The following is a 23,941-nucleotide window of genomic DNA, read 5'->3' as shown; positions in this document are numbered from 1 at the left end:
AGGCCTTCGGTTCAGAGGGTCCCAGGTCGATTCCCGGGCGGGTCTGGGATTTTAATAGCGTCTGGTTAATTCTTCTGACCCGGGGACTGGGTGTTTGTGTTTGTCCCAACACTTTCCTCTTCATATTCAGACAACACACTTCACTACCATCACAGAAACATGCAATAGTAATTACATCCCTCCACATAAGGTTGGCGACAAGAAGGGCATCCGGTCGAAAAACAGGTCACCCCTATATGTGCGATACAATTAGCACCCGTGACTCCACAGCTGTGTGATAATAATAATAATAATAATAATAATAATAATAATAATAATAATAATAATAATTATAATAATAATAATAATAATAATAATAATAAGTGTCCATCTAAAAATCTTAAAATAAGGCACTACACTACAGTGGTGAAACCGGAATGCTTATATGCAAGTGAATGCCTGGTTATTTATTTATTTATTTATTTATCGTATGATGAATCTATGTACACACATGTATATAGTTCAGGGTAAATGTGCGTAGTCACAAGTCCGTACAAAACTGGTACTAAACTATATATTAGATAAACTTGAGGTACTAGAAAAAATCATGAGAACAATCTTAGGCCCTGTGAAAACAACAGAAGTATGGAAATTTAGATCTAACGATGAAATATACAAAAACATAGAAAACATAACAGATGCCATAAGAAAAAGGATATTGCAATTTTTCGGATATATTTACAGAATGGATGATTCCAGATTAATAAAAAGGATTTTCAAGTACCTTTGGGACAAAAAGGCAACAACTAGCTGGATTCAAGAAGTAGAGAAGAATGTAGAAAGAAATAATATAAGAGAAGAAGAAATTATGGACAGAGAAATGTTTAGAAAGAGGGTAGTAATTATGGAAGGATTCCAAGGAAGATTGAACAAGAAGCCTGGTGCGAAGTGGTCCGAGGACAGAAGGAAACAGCATAGGATGAAAGAATGTGAACGGAAGAGAAAGCAACAAAGTATGAAAAACTGAATTGAAATTGATCCTTAGCAGGCCTCATCGGAAAGAAGAAGAAGAAAAATGATAATAATATTTAAGCAGTGACATTCGAACCCAATGCTCACCAATAAAGCTGAAAGACAGGGATGGTCCCTTCTTTAACCCCTTCAGTGATTTAGGAGATATGATAATTGAAGAAGGAACACAAGGTATGGTAAGGGGCGTGAACATGAACAGAACAACGGTCGTACATTTCCAGTTGACCCCTAGAGGTCCAATTGAGAATGACGTGAAAATGGGAAGGAATAAACAGATATATCCTTTATATGATTACCACTTTGGACGGAAATCTGTAATATATATTTATTCTCAGTCAGTTCGGCTCCATGGCTAAATGGTTAGCATTCTGGCGTTTGGTCCAGAGAGTCCCGGGTTCTATTCCCGTCCAAGTCGGGGATTTTAACCTTAATTGGTTAATTCCAGTAGCTCGGGGGCTGCGTGTGTGTGACGTATACAGCATTAGAAATCATCCTAGGTAGGGCCCTCATCTACAAAGACATGCAGGTCGCCTAATAGGCCATCTACGAGAAAAAGACCCGCACCAGGCCTCTCCGGAGGCCATTCGCCATTTATTTATTTATTCTCAGTCAACAAAATTCGTAGCGATAATTTTTCAACCTGTGGTACTTTCGAAAGAACTTGTTGCGGTAGAGTCCTGGATTCCTTGAACAGATTCTATACCAAAATGATTTCCCCTTCTAGTAACCTGCATTCTCCGGTTTGAAATGCGCCACTATTCTTGTCCTATCGGTGATCAGTGATGTGTAACTTTTCGTTGAGATGAAAAATCAACATCAGACTCATTACTAGGACATGAAACAAAATACATCGTATGCGCTAGAGCCCTCATGGGCCTTGACCTACCATGTGACGACTGCTCAGCCTGAGGGCCAGCAGATTACGAGGTGATGCATGGCCAGCGCGACGAATCCTCCCTGTCGTAATTCTAGGCAGTCGAGACCGGACTACTACTGTGGGTGGGGGCGGTAGAATAAAACCCACGATATCCCCTGCCTGTCGTAAGAGGCGACTAAAAGGGGCCCCAGGGGATCTCAAGTTGGGAGCGTGGGTTGTCGACCACGGGGCCCTTAGCTGAGTCCTGGCATTGTTTCCACTCACTTGTACAAGGCTCCTCACTTGCATCTATCCTATCCGACCTTGCTTGGTGAACTCTTGTTCTTTTCCGACCCCGACAGTATTAGGTTACCGGGGCCTAGGGAGTCATTCATTGTCACGTCCTTCGTGGCCCTTGTCTTTCCTTGGCCGATATCTTCATTTTTCGAGATGTCGGATCCCTACCACTTTTCCTCTCTAATTGGTGTTGTACTTCCTCTTAAAACAATAATCACCACCACCACCAAATATTTTTGATACACCCTGTATAACTAGGCTCATTTTTCACTCTCTGAAATTATACTTAAGAATGTTAACTATGCCCATAGCTCCGTACACGCGAGCGCTCTTGATAACGCTCTCCATGTGTAACTTTCGACCAAGTGCAGTAGGTTCTCAGAGAAAAAGTATTCTATGTTAATCCCCCTGTGAGTGGGGGAGGTAGAATAATATCCACGTTATCCCCTGCGTGTCGTAAGAGGCGACTAAAAGGGGCCCAGAGTTCTTAACTTGGGAACATGTGTTGGCGACCATGAGGCCTTTAGCGGAGTCCTGGCATTGCTTCCACTCACTTGTGTCAGACTCCTCACTTTCATCTTTCTTATCCGACCTCCCTTGTTTAACTCTTACCCGGACGGTATCAGGTTATAAGGCCTAGAGAAACTTTCGTTTTCACGCCCTTCGAGACCCTTGTCTTTCTTTGGCCGACAGAGCAAGTGGCCGCATGGATTTGGTCACGTAGCTGTCGGGAGGTAGTCGGTTCGAATCCCACTGTTTGCAGCGCTGAAGTTGGTTTACCGTGGTTTCCCATTTTCACACCTTAATTAAGACCATGGTGGCTTCCTTCCCACTCCTAGCCCTTTCCTCCCATTGTCGCCACAAGACCTGTGTCGGTGGATCGTAAATCAAATTGTAAAAAAAAAGGAAGAATTAAAAAATGGCCGAAATCTTAATTTTTCGAAGTGTCGGACCCCTTGCATTTTCCCCTCTTAATCTGCCTGCTGTCATTTCTTGATGGATACAGTACTTTTTGCATCCATCTCTTGGCACAGGCCAGAGTAAAGTGTAGCTTCTACCGAAGTGCCAGTCAACATCCATGGCTGTGACAATATGGAAGTTGTTGGGGTATGGGTAGTGCTGAGTAATGACGTTCAGAGCATGACTAGTGCATCTGAGTGTTATGAAAGGTGCTGCTCATAGGGTCAGTCGTGCTGCAATAGTACTTTCTGACCCAGTGAGGAAAGCAATGGCAAACTACCTCACTCCTCATCTTGCCTAGTACGCCTCATTTTGGTGCTGCTATTGGTTTTTGGGGTTTCCTTATAACCGCATAACCTTTGGTGGTGCTATTTGAGGATCCAACCAGCCTCTGGGCTGATGACCTAACAGACAGACAGATTAGTGTTAATAGAGGCCCGACTCCTCGGCTGAATGGTTAGCGTTGAGACCTTTGGTCCAGAGGGTCCCTGGTTCGATTCCCGAGCGGGTCGGGGATTTTAATCGCGTGTGATTAATTCTTCTGGCTCGGGGACTGGGTTTTTGTGTGTTTCCCAACACTTTCCCCTTTATATTCAGACAACACACCGCACTGTCAACAACCACGGAAAAACGCAAGAGTAATTACATCTCTCCACACAGAGTCCGCATCAGGAAGGGCATTCGGTCGTAAGACAGAGCTAAATCCACATGTACGACACAATTCGCACCCGCAAAACGGTAGAATAATAATAAGAAGAAGATTAGTGTTAAAATCTTGAAACCAAAGTCATTAACACCACCACCACCACCTAAAAAATAAAACAAAGAAAAACAAGCAAGCTGGTAGCGTTAAGTGACTGTTGATGGCGTGATCATAGAGAGGCGACCACCAGTTTTGCGTTGAATCCGAACCACAAGGACGTGATTTTTCATTTCAAAAATCCCACATACATTGCCCGGACTTCGAAGAGTGATCGCCGTGGTGAGAAGCAGTGACATTACCTCTGGGCTATCCCTTTCCTTTGTTGTACATGAATTTTAAGTGAGTATTAGTAAAAAATTCGCGTGTTCTTCAGAGCACGTGGAGAGAGCGTACAGCACATGCAGTAAAGTGCACTGCTCTGTCAGGCTCTTCCGGAGAGAAGGGGAAGGGTAGTAATTTATGCGCGCGACTGCACTCCGTCATACGTTTGTTATTACATCCGGTGCCTTTACCGGAAACAAGTTTGTTATTTAGTCGGAAGTGGGGAAATGTCCTGTTCCCTGGAGAAACGTGCCTGACGTCAGTGCAGTCCTAGCGCGGTGTTCCTGGTAGCACTGCACGAGTGGCACTCGGCAACGTTGCTCTGCACTACCGTCGCAGGTCGTAAACAAACTAATAGCATAATAGCATAGAAGAGGTGATCAGCGATGATAATATGCCTGAAGCGGAATCTTCTAGGAGCGGTACGAACATAAGAGAGATAGTGGGCTCGAGTCCCACTGTTGGCATTTTTCACACCAGGCAAATGCTGGGGCTGGACCTTAATTAATGCCACGGTTACTTCCTTCCCACTCCTAGCCCTTTCCTATCTCATCACCGCCATAAGACCTATCTGTGTCGGTGTGATATAATGCATATTGTAAAAAAATGTATTAGGTAATTTCTTATTCATTTTGTCAAGAAATGTAATGACTGATCATACGACGTCTATCTGATATGTATGTATGTTGGGTATTCAGCCTGAAGGCTGGCTTGATCCTCTGCAGCTCCACCAACAGCTGTAATAAATAGTCTGGGCGTCACTGAAGAGGCGTACTAGGGAAATGAGGAGTGAGGTAGTTTCCCGTTGCTTTCCTCACCGAGCCAGCCGTTGCACTGGTTTGCATGTTGCTGTTTAGGCTACTGGTCTGTACAGGTAACGTGCCTACTAAGTGGGCGTTCCCACCATCGTCACGTGCTAGGTGGCGTTTGCGGAGCATTGATTACCCTCAAGCATTGTCAACATGTGACACATACCTGCTTTCACTGTTTCCTTCTTCTTTATTTTGTTCTGTGTTGCTGAAATGCACTGAAATGCATGCACCAACCGACCCTATGAACGATATTTTCACACCATTCATAACAGGACTGGCTGCATAAGCAATAGTATTACTAGCATCACTCATACCTCAGTCACTTTCATTTTGTCAAAGCCAAGGATGAGACTGAGACAGGTCAATGAAAGTAACAAATTTGATATAGCCCATACCAGAAGATATAGTGCACTGTAAACACTACATCTCGCCAACAAAGGCATTATCTGACATATTATTACAATTTGCATGCACCTAATTCCAAATTTCCACATAGTCACCAACAGTTTTTATGCGTTTCCGCAAGACGCTGTATCTCGACTTGGTAAAATTTCTTACTTTAGTTTCGAAGATCAGGGCGAACGTTGTCTTTCAGTTCTTCGTTATCAGTGTATTGGCGACTATGGAGTGCATTCTTCAACGGTCCGAAAGATGCCAGAACAGGGATACAGACAGGATGAGGAAGTCCACCGAGCGAGTTGGCCGTGCGATTAGAATCGTGTACCTGTCCGTGATTTCCTATTTTCACACCAGGCAAATGCTGGGGCTGTAGCTTTATTAAGGCCATGGCCGCTTCCTTCCCAATCCTAGCCCCTTCTTTTTTTTTTTGTTCATACCGCTGTGTTCTGTTGTACACGGCTCATAAGTGAGAGGTTTGGCAACTCCAAGCAACACGAGCTGGCCAACAGGCTTATCTCCATGGCAACCGAACTGGGTCCGCCCACGTTTCCCTGGCAACCATACCCCCTACATCCTTCTCCTCACTCAGGCAGGCAATGAACGGACCTTCCTCTAAGAACTGTCAGAATGTATCTTTCAATATTCCGACTATAGTGTAGAACAGTGCCTCTCGGGATGCACTGTGAACGGTGCAAAGTACGACTTCGCAATAGCGCTGTCTCCTTCTTTCCCCACGCCTGTCTCCCTCTTTCTCACTTGCTCCGTAGCGCTCCAAATCCGAGCCGAGTCGAGCCGAGTTGAGCCGAGCTCAGCAGAGTAACCCAGAGACGAAGCATTGGTCCGAGCCGAGCTGAGTGGGACCGATGCACTGTGCAAAGGAACTCTGCGCCTCAATTTGCACGCGTGAGATTTTGGTCCTTTGAGAGGCCCTGGTGTAGATGCTTGTTTATCATCCTATATGGAGGACGATATGCATGTTGCTGTTTAGGCTACTGGTCTGTGTTGCTTGTGATTGTGAAATGCGAAATGGTGGGCAACGTTGATGAGGAAACAAAAGTTATCATGAGGGATGTATTATAATGCTACGAGGCAGCGTTTCTGAAACCTTTTTAAGTTGGTAACCATTTTTATAAGTTAAACATAGTTTGCAACTGGCTGATGTATCCGTGCTTCGCTATGGAAACAAAAAAGTAATGAAATGGCGTATGGCTTTTAGTGCTGGGAGTGTCCGAGGAAAATTTCGGCTTGCCAGATGTAGGTCTTTTCATTTGACTCCCGTAGGCGACCTGCGCATCGTGATGAGGATGAAATGGTGATGAAGACGACACATACACCCGGCCCCCGTGCCAGAGAAATTAACCAATTATGGTTAAAATTCCCAACCCTGCCGAGAATCAAACCCGGCACCCCTATGACCAAAGGCCAGCACGCTAACCATTTAGACATGGAGCCGGACGCTTCGCTATGGTATTCTCAGAAAGACTGTCTTTGCGGTTTTCCTAACTGAAGTCAACATAGGTCATTACAAAAACGTCGGCATGAATGTAGCAATTAAAAGCAATGTTATCATATAAAATACTCGGTCAAATGTAAAACCACACATTTTTTTCACAGTTAACGAACAGTACGACGTTGCCGATCTAACGGTCCAAAGTTCCAGAGCTGTAATGACCAGGCAACAGACAGCCGTGAACACTCCTCTGCCATTATTCCGTTCAATATGCACACTGCTCATTCCAGTCAGTGCCTCAGAGTAGGGATTGAATAGGCCGAATGCTATGATGAACCAGTAGTATCAGAAAATTTATGATCCAGAGGAATAGCATGCAAAAGAAGAATGTTATCTAACTCCCCAGCTACTTCCCACCAATATTCAGGCATGCTGTTATACTCAGTATGCAGCAGTAATTCTATCTATCGGACATGAATGGCAACATAAGACACAAAGCACATCACAACAAACAATGATCAGTGGAATGTTATTGTTGATCAATCTGATGAGCTTTCTATATTGTAGGCCTTCACATTTAGTTTTCTTTCGACTCTGTGATATTAGGGCGTCTTATAAAATCAGTCATAGCGTAGAATGTAGTTCCTTATTCCCCGACTTTACATAACGATTTTCATTACATTCTGTTTACACATTTTCTCGTGACTCGGCGCTGATATAAACTTAGGAACAAAAATTCAAATCCATGAATATCTCTGTTATCATAGCCGGTACGGTAAAAATGTATACTAAGACATAAGTGATCGGCAATTTAATACTATATAACTTTAGTTTCGTAGTATTTATCGATAGAACCACTAATATAAGTAATATTTGAGAATTAAATTTTAAGCCTTCCCCTAAACCAGCCAACGGCCGTAGCCATGTTGAAACATCGGATCCCGGGAGATCTCCGAAGTTAAGCAACATTGGGCGTGGTCAGGAGTTGGATGGGTTGCCACGCGCTGTTGGAGGTGGGGGTAAGGGAATGGAGGAGCGGAAAGGAACAGGCCACCCTACCGCACGTAAACTCCGGCTCAGGAACACCTCTGCGGAGGTTCGGACCTGCCTTCGGGCAGAGTAACCCTTACCTTACTCCTAAACTACCATTTCACTCAGCGTGAATAAAATTATTTATGGCCTAGATTGTAGCAACTTATTTCCCGGCTTCGCATACCGATTTTCATTAAGATATGACCACTAATAACATAAATATTTTAGAATTAAATATTAGGCCTTCGCCTATACTACCATTTCTCTCTGCGTGAATAAAATTATTTATGGCCTAGATTGTAGCGACTTATTCCCCGGCTTCGTATACTGATTTTCATTAAATTCTCTTCAGCCGTTTTCTCGTGATGCGCGTACATACATACACACATACATACATACAGACAGACAGACAGACAGACAGACAGACAGACAGACAGACAGACAGACAGACATTACGGAAAATTTAAAAGTGCATTTGCTTGTTACGGTGGACACAACCGATAAAATAATACTATCCTTTTTAAATTCTGAGCAATGTACAGACAAAACTCTTATTATATAGTTTATACATTTCCAGACCCACGTTGCCATACCCTTTTCTTCTTCTTTTTATACGAAGAATTCCTTCCTGAAATTTTGCAGTGAAGTTTTAATACATCCTATAAAACACAGCTCAGAGCCAACAACAGATTAACGCGCACAACATTGTCCATCAACTGAAACCCAGTCGAGAAGAGACACGATAACAATATTTTATTTCCTAAGTGTGTACAGCACAAATAATAGTATTGATTTTTATGTCTTCCAAACTACTTTTACGACATTTGGAGACGCCCAGGTGCTAGAATTTTGTCCCACTAGAGTTATTTAACGTGCCAGTAAATCTACCAACAAGAGGCTGACGTATTTGAGCACCTTCAAAAACCATCGGACTGAGCCAGGATCGAACCTGCCACATTCGGGTCAGAAGGCTAATGGCTTAACGCTCTGAGATACTCAGCCCAGCTGTACAGCACATGTAAAAAAATGGTAGCAATCCCCTTCCGTCCGCCTCTGTGATACAGTGGCTAGTGTAATTAGTTGCCATCCCCAGAGGCGCGGGTTCGATACTCGGCTGTGCCACCAAATTTCGAAAGTGGTACGAGGACTGAAACGGGGTACTCTCAGTCCGGCAGGTCAACTAAGTAGAGAGGGTTCGATTCTTGCCCCAGCCATCCTCGAAGAGGTTTTCCGTGGTTTCTCTCTTCTTCTCCAGGCAAATGCCGCGATGGTACCTAACTTAAGGCCATGGCCTCTTCCTTCCCACTTCCTTGGCTATCCCGTACGATCCTCCCATCCCCGACAACGTCCCTATTTGCATAGCAGGTGAGGCCGCCTGTACGAGGTATTGGTCCTCCTCCCCACTTCCATCCCCCAACCCAAAGTCTCACGCTCCAGGACACTATTTTTAAGGCGGTAGGGGTGTGATCCCTCCCCGAGTCCGAGAGAAAAACCAAACCTGGAAGGCAAATGGATTCAGAAATAAATAAATCCCCTTCCCATGTCGGTGTGTCGAGGAGAGGGATACAAAACCAAACTCCGTGGCACAACAGCCCCCGAAGGGCCGTAGCCTACCAAGCGACCACTGCTTAACCCGAAGGCCTGCAGATCATGAGATGTCGAGTGGTGAGCACGACGAAACCTCTAGGTCGTTATTCTTGGCTTTCTAGATCGGGCCGCTATCTCACCGTTACATAGCTCCTCAATTGTAAACACGTAGGCTGAGTGGACCTCGAACCAGCCCTTAGATCCAGGTAAAATTCCCTGACCTGGCCGGGAATCGAACACGTTACCCCTACACCGCAGGGCTGACAGAAGAGAGATAGCAATTAAATTAAATTGTTCCCAACACATGTTTACATTAACTTTTCTTGTTGCTGTCAGTACAGTACGTAATATAAAAAATTTCAGAAAATGTCAATCGTGCGAGGAAGAGAGATAGATGCAAGCTGCATCGAATTTTCGAACTCCACAAAACAGTGTTGAACACCTGACTTTGCGAGAGAATATTTTGCAACTGAAACCTGGTTACTTTGTGGTTCTCAGTTATAAAGGGTAGTGTGTGTGTGTGTGTGTGTGTGTGTGTGTGTGTTCAACTTCAGAGTACCACAAAAGCATACCTCGTGGTGCGTGGACCATAGCATGGGAACGTTGCTTTGGCGAATTCCGCTTCTGGTGCAATACTTCACGTGGAATGTAGTTGAACAGGAATGCGAAGGATGAATTCTTCTTCTTCTTTATCTATTTATCCTCAAGGGTCGGTTTTCCCCTCGGACTCAGCGAGGGATCCCACCTCTACCGCCTCAAGGGCAGTGCCCTGGAACTTCAGACTCTGGGTCGGGGGATACAACTGGGGAGAATGACCAGTACCTCACCCAGGCGGCTTCTCCTATTGTGCTGAACAGCTGCCTTGCGGGCCTCCTGGGGTGGCAGCTAATCACACTGACCACTACACCACAGAGGCGGACGGATGAATTCTATAAAACTTTATTAAAACTATACAAGAAACTTGGACCTCAAACACCAGTTGTTGCAGGGAGGAAAAACTGGAGAAAATACTGTATTCCTTCAAAAAACGGAATTCGTCGCTGATGAGTAACTCTGCAGAGATTGCGTGGAGATGGACGTTCTGAAATAATATTGAAACATGTTTGCTTGTTTAGTTGACTGAAACAATCGAGCAGGCTGAGTGCGCAATGACGAGTCGTTTGACTGTGAGGTTTTATTCGGGAGAAATTCAGTAGTGTCATATTTTCACACCAAGAAAATGCTGGGACTGTGCCTTAAATAAAGCCATGGGCATACCGTTCCAATTCTTGCTCTCTTTCCCATCCTGGAGTCACTGAAAATCTTGGATTTGTTAGAGCGACGTTAATCCACTAGAAAAAACAAATATGTAACCAAGCTCCTTAATGATGGTCATTGCATATGGTTTTTCAATGCCTCCAGGGGTTTTTATGATTACTTATTTGTCCTAAGAAGTGGCGAAGTTTGGATTCATGGCCCTCTCTTAGACTTAACTACATTACTGTACAAAAAAAAAAAAAAAAAAAAAAAAAAAAAAAAAAAAAAAAAAAACCTCTCTTCAAATATTAAAGAAACTCGTTTGAATTATAATGCAGATTTTAAAATAAGTGGTATGCGGGCTGAAATGGGGTCCACTCAGCCTCCGGAGGTCAGCTGATTAAAATAGGGTTCGATTCTCATATCAGCCATCCTCGAAGTAGTTTTCCGTGGTTCCCCACTTCTCCGGAATGGTAGGGTCTACCTAACTTAAGGGTTGACCTACACCTATAAGGATAAAAATTTGTCAATTTTCAATTTATTTTTTTCTACGTTTATTGATCCTTCCTCTTCAAATCCCTGCAACAATTTCTTTGATATGTATCATACTTTTGAAGTTATGACCAAAAACGTGCAGGACTGTCCACGACGCGACGTTTTCCTACACATTGGTAACTTTGTTGCTTGTTTCCCGAAACTTTGGATTTTCAAATCCGTTTCCTTAGTAACTGCCAGAGTTTTCAAGATAATGAAGTGAAATTTAGTATACATGTGTATCTTATAGGGAAGAACAATATGACCCAGAACTGTAGCTGTACATTTCATAGTTTCGGTTTTTTTAAGATTAATCTGTGAAAAAAAAACTTGCAAAAAAGTTACACTTTAATATAAGCTTTAAAAAAAATATTTTTCTTTATAGATTCCAATGATTATAGGTCAATCTAGCTACTGCATTAGTAAATACAATGAAAAAAGAATTTTAGAAAAACAATGACATTTGTGTAAAATATTAGGGAAACGGTGGAACAGTGTACAATTTGCAGCCGCCATTTTAAGTGCATAATTTCATGAAATGCATTCGCCATATGACTTGTAAATACACAAACATATTGGCAAAGCAAAGTGTGATTGGCAGACCAAATTAAAATTCTTTAGTACTTTCTGTTGCTGAGGAATAAAAAAGTGAAATATACATGATTTTTGTTGTTATAGGTGTAGGTCCCCCCTTAAGGCCACGGCCGCTTCCTTCCCTCATCCTTGTCCATCATACCAGTCTTTCCATCCATGCGCTCCCCCCACAAGGCTCCTGTTCGGCATAGCAGGTGAGGCTACCTGGGCGAGGTACTAATCCTTCTGCCGAGTTGTATCCCCGCGTCGCAAAGTGTGACGCTCCAGGACATTGCCCTTGAGGCAGAAGGGGTGGGATCCCTCGCTGTCTCCGAGGGGAAAACAAACCCTGGAGGGTAAACGGATTTAAAAAGAAAGAGAAAATATTCATATTATTTGTGGCACCACTAAAATACTGAGATTGTCGCTCTCATTGGTTAATCTTTCAGCGTTGCGGCCTTCGGTTCAGAGAGTTTTCGGTTCGATTCCCGGCCGGGTCGAAGACTTCAACGCATCTTATTAATACCTTTGGCTCGGGGATTGGGCATTTGGATTTTTCCCAACACTTTGTAACACTTTCCTCTTCATATTTATTTATTACTAGCGAATGTACCCGTGCTTCGCTACGGTATTCTACATTGTATTCGAATATCGAAGTAAATAGTGTACATGCAGTAAATAAGATTGTTTTAAAATTGCATGTCTCTTAGCGTTATCCGAGAAAGAGCATGGGGAGGTCCCCGTACGTTGTTTCCAATGTAAAGTGTTTGTTATGGATTTGTGATATAACGACAGGCTCACTTGCCTACTGCCCTTCACAATTGAGTTGGGAAGTTTACATTATAATTGCAGGCCCCATTGCCTACTACGCGGACAGAATCGATTTGGGGAGTTTTCGTTAAAATGGCAGACCCTTTCCTACTTCCAGACAGATTACAGTTGAGGAGTTTCTATTATAATGGCAGGCAATTACCCTACTATCACTCGAAATTGAGTTGTGCAGTTATCATTATAATGACAGGCCCCTTATCCTACTGCCAGCCAGCGTACTGCCAGTCACACCAAGTTGGTGAGTTTCCATCAAAATAGCAGGCCACTATGCCTAATGCCAGTCACATTTTAGATGAGTACATTTCTTTATAATGGCGGGCACCCTTGCCTACTGCCAAACACAATCGGGTAGGGGAGTTTTAAACAAAACTGCATGCTCACTTGCCTTCTGCAAGTCAAATCGAGAAGTGAACTATTCATTACAATTGTAGGCCTTCCTTACTAATGACAGTTACACAGGAGTTGGAGAAGGAACCCTTTCCTACTGCTAGTCAAAGTCGGTGTGGGGAGTACTGATTACAATAGCAGACCCACCCTTTCTCGATCGCTACAAATCGACATCAGTGAATATATATAGATCGACATACGAAAGTATATGCGTGTTTACAATATTGAAGACCTTCATTTACAGATTAACTGCTACTAAACGTACGTCATATCGACAAAGGATTATAATATAAGATACCCCGGATTTAGTGGCCTAAATGGCTGGTCCTATGATATCTCATCTATTCTTGGGTCAGATTGAGTTAGAAACGTGGAACAGGGTAAAGGTTTTGTAAGATTATCTCACATTACATTACTTTTCGGATAATTATGTGACAGCTACATACATAGCATTTGGCTCACATATGGCTACTGGGTGGGCCAATTTTCGTGAAGAGTTTGATGATTCTGTATTTGATATAAGTAATTGAAAGTATGAATTATGCATGTGAAAATTCCAAATTGACTTAACATCGATTAATAGAGAAAAATCAAACGTAAAAGGGGATACAGATACGGCAAAAGTCATAAGACGAAGGTTGTAGATCATTCCAAATTGAACGGAGATTGTGCAATCCGTTATGTGATAGGAATTTCCGAAGGTCTGCACCATCATTAAAATTGCCTGCATATTTCGATATTCTTCGCGGATAAAAAGTGAAAAATTTAATGATCTTGAATGTTTTCCGTTCGTTACAGGCTAAAACGTATAATTTTGTCAAATTTCAATTATCTTCTTTTTCTTCTGGCAAATTATGCCGCAATCTGGATTTTGGGCGAGGCGGGTAAAAATTAGGACTTTCAGGAAACTAAACCAAAAATTATGGAGATGGTCATTATTACCCCTTAAACGGAAAGCTGTACGAAAATTTCGCCAAAATAGTCAGTATAGAGGCACACAGTCGTTACGATTTGATTTATATAGATAAAGAATCTGCTCCATGTAAAACACCTTTTGGTCTATGTCCGCTGGACTTAACCTGCAAAAGTGACCATTCATGATATCTCCCTTATTAATCCTCCTGACGAAAAAATGCACATCAAAAAAGGTTTAGAGGTGGAATTCCATCACGTTTGGTCGATTTCCAGTCAGGTTGGTCTTGTTCTGTATATATTATGGAAGAGTAAAATCACCATTTCGGTTCCCTATAAACCGCCAGTCCATTCCGGAACATGAAATGTTATTTACGTTTAAAACCTACCTTTGGACAGGTGGATGCTAAATATAAATTTTGGTTCGAATGTCTTCAGTAGTTTTCAAGTTGTAAGGAATACGCTTTACACGCACCCGCTCGTGAGTCAAGTCCGATGGGACTTGTACAGAAAAACGGTCCGTTATTGATATCTCCCTTATTAATCCTCGTATCGAAATGATGCACATGAGAAAAAAGGTTTAGAAATTAATTTCTACCAACGTAGGTAGATTTCCATTAAGTTTGGTTGTGTATATTTTGTGGAAGTGCAAAATCACTGTTTCGGTTTCGTATAGTCAGTTCAGGGATTTAGAAACACTATTTGCCCTAAAACCTATCAAGGACAGGTGTATTCTAAATATGAGTCTTGGTGGAAATACAACCAGTAGTTTGTAGCACTCGCGTACATACGGCGTAATTAAGGTAGAAAAAATACAGTTAAGAAAGTTGAAAGTAATAGAAAATGGATTATAACTGAGAACAGCCGGATAACCACAAATATGTAAATGTCAAGTGAATGTATTGGAAAATCAAATGCCCCTCAATAAATTATGCTGGTGTGAGTTATGGATATAATAAAGCGGTAACAGAGGAGAGATTTAGGTGCAGCGATTCTTAGGCAAACAAATAAGGAGACGACTAATGGTGTTATTACTTAATCTATTCGAGGGCGGTTATAACCTCCAACGATATTCCGCCAATATCCCGCAGATAGGCCGATTGACGCCTCTATTGCCTTCTACCCAAGGAACAACCACGAATTTAAAAGCATGATGAGGAATATGGCAATACGTTACTTCCCTGCTGGCATGCAGTCAAAGACGTTGCCATGGTAACCTGTAGGTTCGTTGTCGGTCTGTCGGTCACTCAATGCAGAGCATGATACCAGCGGAAAATTGTAAATTTCTCCGTTATGTGAAGAGTAAGGTAAATTATGAACATAACGAAAGTTGTTTATAATGAAGAGACGTTTCACGTACGGTAAACGAAGTTTATAGAAAATCAATAGTGTAAGAGAAAATGGAGGAAAACCATTCTGGTTTTCCTATAAACCCCCCGTCTATTCAAAGATTTTAAAATGATATGCATATCGAAACCTTCCCCTGGATGAGTATACTCTAAATATGAAGTTTGGTTGAGATCTAACTAGCCGTTTCGAAGTGATGGTGAAAAAAACATTCTGGTTTTCGTATAAACCCCCAGTCTATTCAAGGATTTTAAAATAATATGCATATCGAAACCTTTCCCGGGATGAGTATACTCTAAATATGAAGTTTGGTTGAGATCTATCCAGCCGTTTCGACGTGATGGTGGAAAAACCATTCTGGTTTTCCTATAAACCCCCGAGTATTAAAATATTTTAAAATTATATGCATATCGAAACCTTCCCCGGGATGAGTATACTCTAAATATGAAGTTTGGTTGAGATCTATCCAGCCGTTTCGACGTAATGGTGGAACAGACAAACAGACAGACAGACAAACAGACAAACAAACAGACACGAAACGTAAAAACCACCGATTCGGTCTTGAGTTGACCTAAAACAAATAAATATCTGAAAAATTGGCAAAACAAAAGAAATTACAGACAGCGGACCCCCTACAATTTTATTTATATAGATTTATTTATTTCATGCCTTCATTTGTGGCGAAGTTAAGGCTCACGGCCCTCTCTTACACTTAACCACATATCTAATAAACTTCATAAAACAGAATAGTGAAATAATATAACAAAATATAAATCCTAACCTCATTCATTCTTCCATTCATACAAGCTGGTTATATATTTAATAGGTAATCTCGGCAAGACCGCTTGAAAGAAGCTAAGGAAGTGCAATTCCTAACACTAACTGGAAGGGAATTCCATAGCCTTGCACCAGACACTTCAAAGGACCGGTTAAATGAAGATGAGCGATGCACAGGAATTGAGAGTGTAGTAGTCGATCGTGTGTTGTGTTCATGAGAGGAGGAGAGTAAATTGAACTTTGAGGATAAATACTGGGGTTTAGATTCATTCAACAAGGAGAGAATTTCATAATAGGGGGAGATATGAGTTGAAAATTTAATTGAAAATATAAACCTAATGCATGAGTTCATTGCCCTCTGTAATTTTAATGTCTGTTCCATGGTGGCATCTATCATTACAATATCACAATAATTAACTATGGGAAATATGAGGGTCTGGATAAGTTTAATTTTCAAGCTTAGTGGAAGAAGTGATTGGCGAATTTTGAGAGGGTGAAGTGACGAGTGAATTTTCCTACAGATGCTTGTTATGTGGTCACTCCAATCTAGTGTGTCACTTATGATAATTCTATTTTTGTTTTTGTTAGTGACTTTACGTCGCACCGACACAGATAGGTCTTATGGCGACGATGGGATAGGAAAGGCCTAGGAGTTGGAAGGAGGCGGGCGTGGCCTTAATTAAGGTACAGCCCCAGCATTTGCCTGGTGTGAAAATGGGAAACCACGGAAAACCATTTTCAGGGCTGCCGATAGTGGGATTCGAACCTACTAGCTTGCATCCGGGAGATAGTAGGTAGGGCCATCTTGCACTCCTTGTAGAACGTATTGTTGTGTACGGGTCGATGTGTGTGAGCAATTGAATGTAGTATTAACACCGTAAGTAGAATCAAGTGTTTGATAAGTTTAACTGCAGTTTATAACTGTAGCATAACTATTCTTTTTAGACAATATCTTGCTTGCTTTTTCTGTCGGCAAGTAGTTGCAATAAAAATCTGTATACTGACTGGATGATAATTGAGAACTAAAACGAGATTATGGAATGAGTATGTAGGAAAGTGGGTGCGAGATATGTTGTTACTAGGGCCGATTCCTAGGCCTTTCCTTTCCCATCGTCGCCATAAAACCTGTCTCTGTCGGTGCGACATAATAGCAAAATAGCAAAAAAAAAAAAAAAAAAAAAAAAAAAAACTTGGTGTTTGAAAAGCCCTTTAAAAATACAGGAACACGTACTTTTTGTTTTCGGAAAAGGCACTTAACGGGGGTGAAAAGAAGTGATAAAGGAAGTGAATAATTTTTAATGAGGATGCTTATATCTCACACGTGAAAATTAGCATTTGGAATCTCCTTTTAAAGTAATGGAACATGTAGGCTATTTTCTTTTGTTTTCGGAAAATGGGAAGGACTGACAAAGGGGTCAAATTCTTTTTATGGGGATTCTTATAGCCTATCTCAAAAACTAAAAATGTTACGACGTGGAGATAGATATTTGGAATCTACTTTAAAAATAAACTTTTTCGATTTGAGAGAAGACTGTTTCTCATATGTACCGTTCTATGTTGCATGGCCATAACACAAACGTGGTTTACAAAGAGTTTCCGGGGTAAATGAAACTCAATTTATCGGTGAATGTTTATACTTTAGGAATTTTCAGATAATGTCTTAGTACAGTACCGAGGAACAATTACTTTTATTATTTTACGAAATTCACGCGAGCGAAGCCGCGGGTCCTGCTAGTACAATATATAAAAGTAAATTAATTGAAAATTTAAATTACAATATTGCTTAGAATAACTAAATAAATACAGTAAACCGTAAGTGTTGCCTCCGTGACTCAGGCGGCACCGCTGGGTTCCGTGGCTGAAATCCCGGTTATTCCATGTGATATTTGTGCTGGACAAAGCGGAGGCGGGAGAGGATTTTTCCCGGGTACTCCGGTTTTCCCTGTCATCTTTCATTCTAGCAACACTCTCCAATATCATTTCATCTGTCAGTCATTAATCATTGCCCCAGAGGAGTGCGACAGGCTTTGACAGCCGGCACAGTTTCTATCGTCGCTGCTAGATGGAGACTTAATTCATTCCATTTCTGACCGGGTTATTACCGTACACAAATATTATTCTGATAATCATTATTAAAACGTGTCATTTTCCAATTTTAATACTGCGGATTTTGACGACTCTTAGCTAGCAGCTCGCGGTTAAGCTGAACTGAAAAAAAATAAGTTGGCCAGTGCAGCAACAGATAATACACCGCCCAATTCTAAGAACACATTCATAAGGTAGAAACTGTACCTATACAATCAAAGTAAATCATTGAAATTAAAAATATAGCAAAAGAACCGTGAAGCTGTATGTTTCTTCGCTACATGGCTGTTAGGTACTGCTCATGATCCAATTGTGATGAGAACCGAGTGTACTGTAATGAGGCGTGATTGAGGTGGGAACTGGACCAGTACAGCCGACCGAAGCATTCCTCCGCTTGATAGAAGTTTTATCATTACAATATTGCAGCTCATGAGCAGCACATTAGAAAGTTACAGATTGAATAACCTGTTCTCTCTCTCTCTCTCTCTCTCTCTCTCTCTCTCTCTCTCTCTCTGAACTTCCTGGTCACTTCTATACCAGAACGTACAAAATGACCGAACAATCCAAACATAAAACGTGAAATTCCTTGCATGGTCAGTTCAGAATATGGAAAATACCTTGAAGGCAACATCACGAAGGCAGGTAATTGCGTTATCTGATCTCCAAAGTACTCAATGAGTAAGCTGCGCGGTACAGTCTGTGAGACTACGGCTATACACTTATGTTCGGAGGTTGTGGATTAATTCATCATACGCATCCCTGAAGTTGTTCTCCGTGGTTTCACATCTTCATGTCGTAACTATATCTTAATTAAGGTCACAGCTTCTATCCTCCAAGCCCTAGCTCTCATATTTCCTAAGAGCATATGTACCCGTTCTTCGCACGGGAATTGTTAATCGATTTCACGATTCCTTAGTGAATTTAGGGGAAGTTACATGCCTGTATTCAAACGTTCAATACTCTTAGAATAGAGTTTCATAAGTGATCAGGGAGCCATTTTTGCGCTCACGTTATTAATCTCAGCGACCCCGAAAACTATAGATTCTACATTAATATTTCACCCCCCTTTCAACCCCACCCCTAGAGGGGCTATTCGGGATGAACTTGATTTAAACAGCATTGTGAGTGTCATAGTTCATCTCAGTGATCCCGAAAACTATGGATACGACACTAATATCGGTCGTTTTTGATTATTTTTATACCTAATCCTCTCCCCTTGGGCTGGGAGGGGTGTCCTGCCCCCACACTATTTGATAAAAGCAGAAATAAATTTTAAGGAACACATCATAATCTTCACATACTGTTGGGTAGGCAACCCGCTGATCGGACTTGTCTTGCGGTTTGCTTATCTTCCCCATATTTATTTTTCACCCCTTAGTGCCGAACTCCCAATCAGATTTCGTTCAAACCACTTTATAATCCCTCTCAGATGTAATAAGAAAAACTGTGAAAATTTCAGCGAAAACGGTCCAGTAGTTTTTGAGTCTATTAGCTTCAAACATACCAACATCCAATTATATATATATAGATACAATGGGATAAGGGCAGATTATTAAAAACAAAGCTTTTATATTGACAATTGGGGGTTGGTGACAATTGATGATATAATGAGTACTTGGTTCAATGTATTTATAGGGGTTAGACGAGGCTGCAATCATTAACCTTTCTTGTTTATAGTATATATTGGTATCTACTGAAAGGTATTAAGTGGAAGGGTGGGATTCAGTTAGGTGGAAATGTAATAGTGTAATAAATTCCTATGCCGACGTCTTGGTTTTAATGGCAGATTATACTGAAAGCCTGTAGTCAAATATCTTGGAACATGAAAATAAGTGCAAAGAGTATGATATGAAAATTAGCCTTACCAAGACTAAAGTGATGCCCGCCGGTAAGAAACGTGCATGTCAAAGCTGGAACACGTAGACAGTTTCGAGTATTTAGAATGTGTATTCTCCCACGATGGTAGTCTAGTAAGTGAGACTGAATCAAGATGCAGCACAACCAATGCAGTGAGCTCGAATTTGCGAACAACAGTATTCTGTTAAAAAAAAAAACAACCTCTTCTTACACCAGTCTGTTTCCAGACCAACTTTGCTTTATCGGAGAAAAAGCTGGGTGGATTTCGAGTATCTTATTCATAAGTTAAAAGTAACGGATATGAAAGCGGGGAGAAGTTGTGGTGGCGTCTAGTATATTCGTAAAGGCTTGCAGACTGAACGCTGAAAGGCATATCTGTCTATAATGAAAATGTATGTATTAATACAAGTAGTATAATACAGGGATTCGGCGACCACCTCCACCTCAGGCTCCCAGTGGCCACCTCCACCTCCACCTCAGCCAGAGGCCTCCCAGTGGCCACCTCCACCTCCACCTCAGCCAGAGGCCTCCCAGTGGCCACCTCCACCTCCACCTCAGCCAGAGGCCTCCCAGATGCCTCCTCCACCTCCCGCGGGAAATTTGAATTTGTAAACAAAGCCACGTGCTTTTTGACAGCTGTCATCGACAACAACGCATCGCTAACCTCAGTACTGCCATCTTGACGGGCCTAAACCTCAGTAGTGCCAACTTAACCTAACTAGCTCGAGATAAACAAAGCCACGTGTTTTTTGACAGCCACGTGCTTTTTGACAGATTTGTAAACAAAGCCACGTGCTTTTTGACAGACAACAACGCATCGCAAACCTCAGTACTACCATCTTGACGGGCCTAAACCTCAGTAGTGCCAACTTAACCTAACTAGCATGAGGTAAACAAAGCCACGTGTTTTTTGACAGCCACGTGCTTTTTGACAGATTTGTAAACAAAGCCACGTGCTTTTTGACAGACAACAACGCATCGCTAACCTCAGTACTACCATCTTGACGGGAATAAACCTCAGTAGTACCAACTTAACCTAACTAGCGCGAGATAAACAAAGCCACGTGCTTTTTGACAGCCACGTGCTTTTTTGACAGCTGTCATCCGCCATCTTTAAACTACAGAGCACCGTGCTGCCCTCTTTCGTCACCTGTCATCGGCAGTGCTGCCATCTTGACGGGCCTAAACCTTAGTGCTACCAACTTAACCTCACTAGCTCGAGATAAACAAATCCACGTGCTTTTTGACAGCTACGTGCTTTTTTGATAGCTGTCATCCGCCATCTTTAATCTATAGAGTACAGTGCTGCCCTCTTTAGCTACTTACCTTTGAAATGTGGTGGCGGATAATTTGAAAAATGCTTTTCGACAAGCAGCCATCTTTAATCCAGAGAGAACAGTGCTGCCCTCTATGTGGTGGCGGCAAATTGAAAAATTCCACATGCTCTTGTTTGAAAACAAACTCACGTGCTTTTTTGACAGCTGTCATCTGCCATCTTTAATCTATAGAGCACAGTGCTGCCCTCTTTAGTTTGAAATGTGGTGGTGGTAAATTCCACGTGCTCTTGTTTGGAAACAAAGCCACGTGCAGCTGTCATCCGCCATCTTTAATCAACAGAGCACTGTGCTACTATCATGCGGGCAATTTCATCACCTGTCATCCGCCATCTTTAATCCACAGAACACCGTGCTGCCCTCTTTATGGCTACTACCTTAAGCACGTAGTAGCGGACAATTTGAAAAGTTCTGTTAGCTATCATCCGCCATCTTTAATCAAGAGAGCACCGTGCTGCCATCTTTAGCTAGATACCTTTGAAATGTGGTGGCGGCAAATTGAAAAATTCCACGTGCTCTTGTTTGGAAACAAACTCACGTGCTTTTTCGACAGCTACCATCCGCCATCTTTAATCAACAGAGCATAGTGCTGCCCTCTTTAGTTTGAAATGTGATGGCGGCAAATTCCACGTGCTCTTGTTTGGTAAACATAGCCATGTGCTTTTTTGACAGCTGTCATCCGCCATCTTTGAGCACCGTGCTGCCCTCTTTATTGTAGTAGATGTAAATTCGTCACCTGTCATCCGCAGTGCTGCCATCTTTAGCTAGATACCTTTGAAATGTGGTGGCGGATAATTTAAAAAGAAAAATTCTACAGCAGCCCTCTCTCGACGCTAATTGCATAAGATGGCGGCTATACATGACTCCTTAAGGGTGCTTACGCAAGATGGCTGCTATACACAGGTTCTTATGAGACGCCCTTGGGATGCTTGCGCAAGATGGCAGTTATACATGGCTCCTTATGAGATACCCTAGGGATGCTTGCGCAAGATAGCGGCTGATCTTATGGGACGGCTTAAGGGTCCTTGGACAAGATGGCTTGAGACGCCCTAAGGATGCTTGCGCAAGATGGCGGACACAAGATGGCAGCTATACATAACTCCTTATGAGACGCTTTAAGGGTGCTTGCGCAAGATAGTTGCTACTCTTAGCTTAGAGGCTAACGTGTCATGCTAGTTCGATTCATTAAATTTGGGGCTTAAATGCAAAATGTTAAATATATCGAAAACGGTGCACCGTAGAGCAAAACGGACAAAAGTTTTCTGCCTAATACCTCGGTTCGCAGTATGAGGAACAAGAAAAACATAGTCTAATGATGAGATCAACGGTTCGGTTCCTACTTACGCCCTTTGGCATTCACTCTGTTTTAGCTTGTATTGAAGCGAGTCTTCGTAACATGATCAGGTTTAGCTATGGTAGAGAGTATAACGTGCCGTGCAGGTTCGATTCATTAAATTTTGGGCTTAAATGCAAAATGTTAAATATCTCGAAAACGATGCATCGTAGAGCAAAACGGACAAAATGTTTCCGCCTAATACGTAGGTTCGTAGTATCAGGAACAAGAAAAAACATAGTCTAATGATGAGATCAACGGTTCGATTCCTACTTAAGCCCTTTGGCATTCGCAGCTATCTATTTCCACAAGATGGTGGCTGCTCTTATGAGAAACAAGATGCCTTGAGACGTCCTAGGGATGCTTACGCAAGATGGCAGACACAAAATGGTGACTATACATAGCTCCTTATGAGACGGCCTAGGGGTGCTCGCACAAGATGGCGGCTACTCTTATGAAGAAAGCTAGCTTAGAGGCTACTGCGCAAGATAACAGCTGCTGTTATGCATGTGGTGGAGGGCAATTTGAAATTCTATGTGCTTAATCAACAGAGCACCCTGCTGCCCTCTTTAGCTGAAATGTGGTGGTGGATAATTTGAAAAATTCTTTTGACAGCTATCATCTTTAAAAACAATGGCGACTATACATAGGCTGTTAAGGCCTCCTCCTCCTCCTCCTCCTCCTCCTCCTCCTCCTCCCCCTTCTCTACCTCCTCCTCCGCCTCTTATGTCAAGGCATAGCTTTATATCGAACAAGTTTAAACCTGCATCGCGAAGGCAAGCGTGTGCAGCGATAACATTATTGTGCATGTTCAGACTTTCGAAACATAAGAAGAGTAGAATCAAACGCTGTACTCGATACGACATGTGATCAGAACATTGATTGATGCGTTCAGAAAACAAAATAAGTGATCAAGACTAGAATCGAACGATGTACTCAATACATCATGTGTTTAGAATATGTCAGGGGATACGCTTGTTCTAAGAAGATCAGATTGAAACATAACAAGACTAGAATAGAACACTGTAATCGATGTTGTTAACTTCAACATGTGATCAGAACATTGATTGATGTGTTCAGAACACAAAATAAGTGATCATGACTAGAATCGAACACTGTACTCGATACAACATGTGATCAGAACATTGATCGACGTGTTCAGAACACGAAATAAGTGATCAAGACTAGAATCGAACACTGTACTCAATACAACATGTGTTTAGAACATGTTAGGGGGTACCCTTGTTATAAGAAGATCAGAATGAAACATAACAAGACTAGAATCGAACACTGTAATCGATGTTGTT

Source organism: Anabrus simplex, chromosome 8, assembly GCF_040414725.1.
Source record: "Anabrus simplex isolate iqAnaSimp1 chromosome 8, ASM4041472v1, whole genome shotgun sequence".
NCBI lineage: Eukaryota > Metazoa > Arthropoda > Insecta > Orthoptera > Tettigoniidae > Anabrus > Anabrus simplex.
This window is presented reverse-complemented; position numbering follows the sequence as displayed.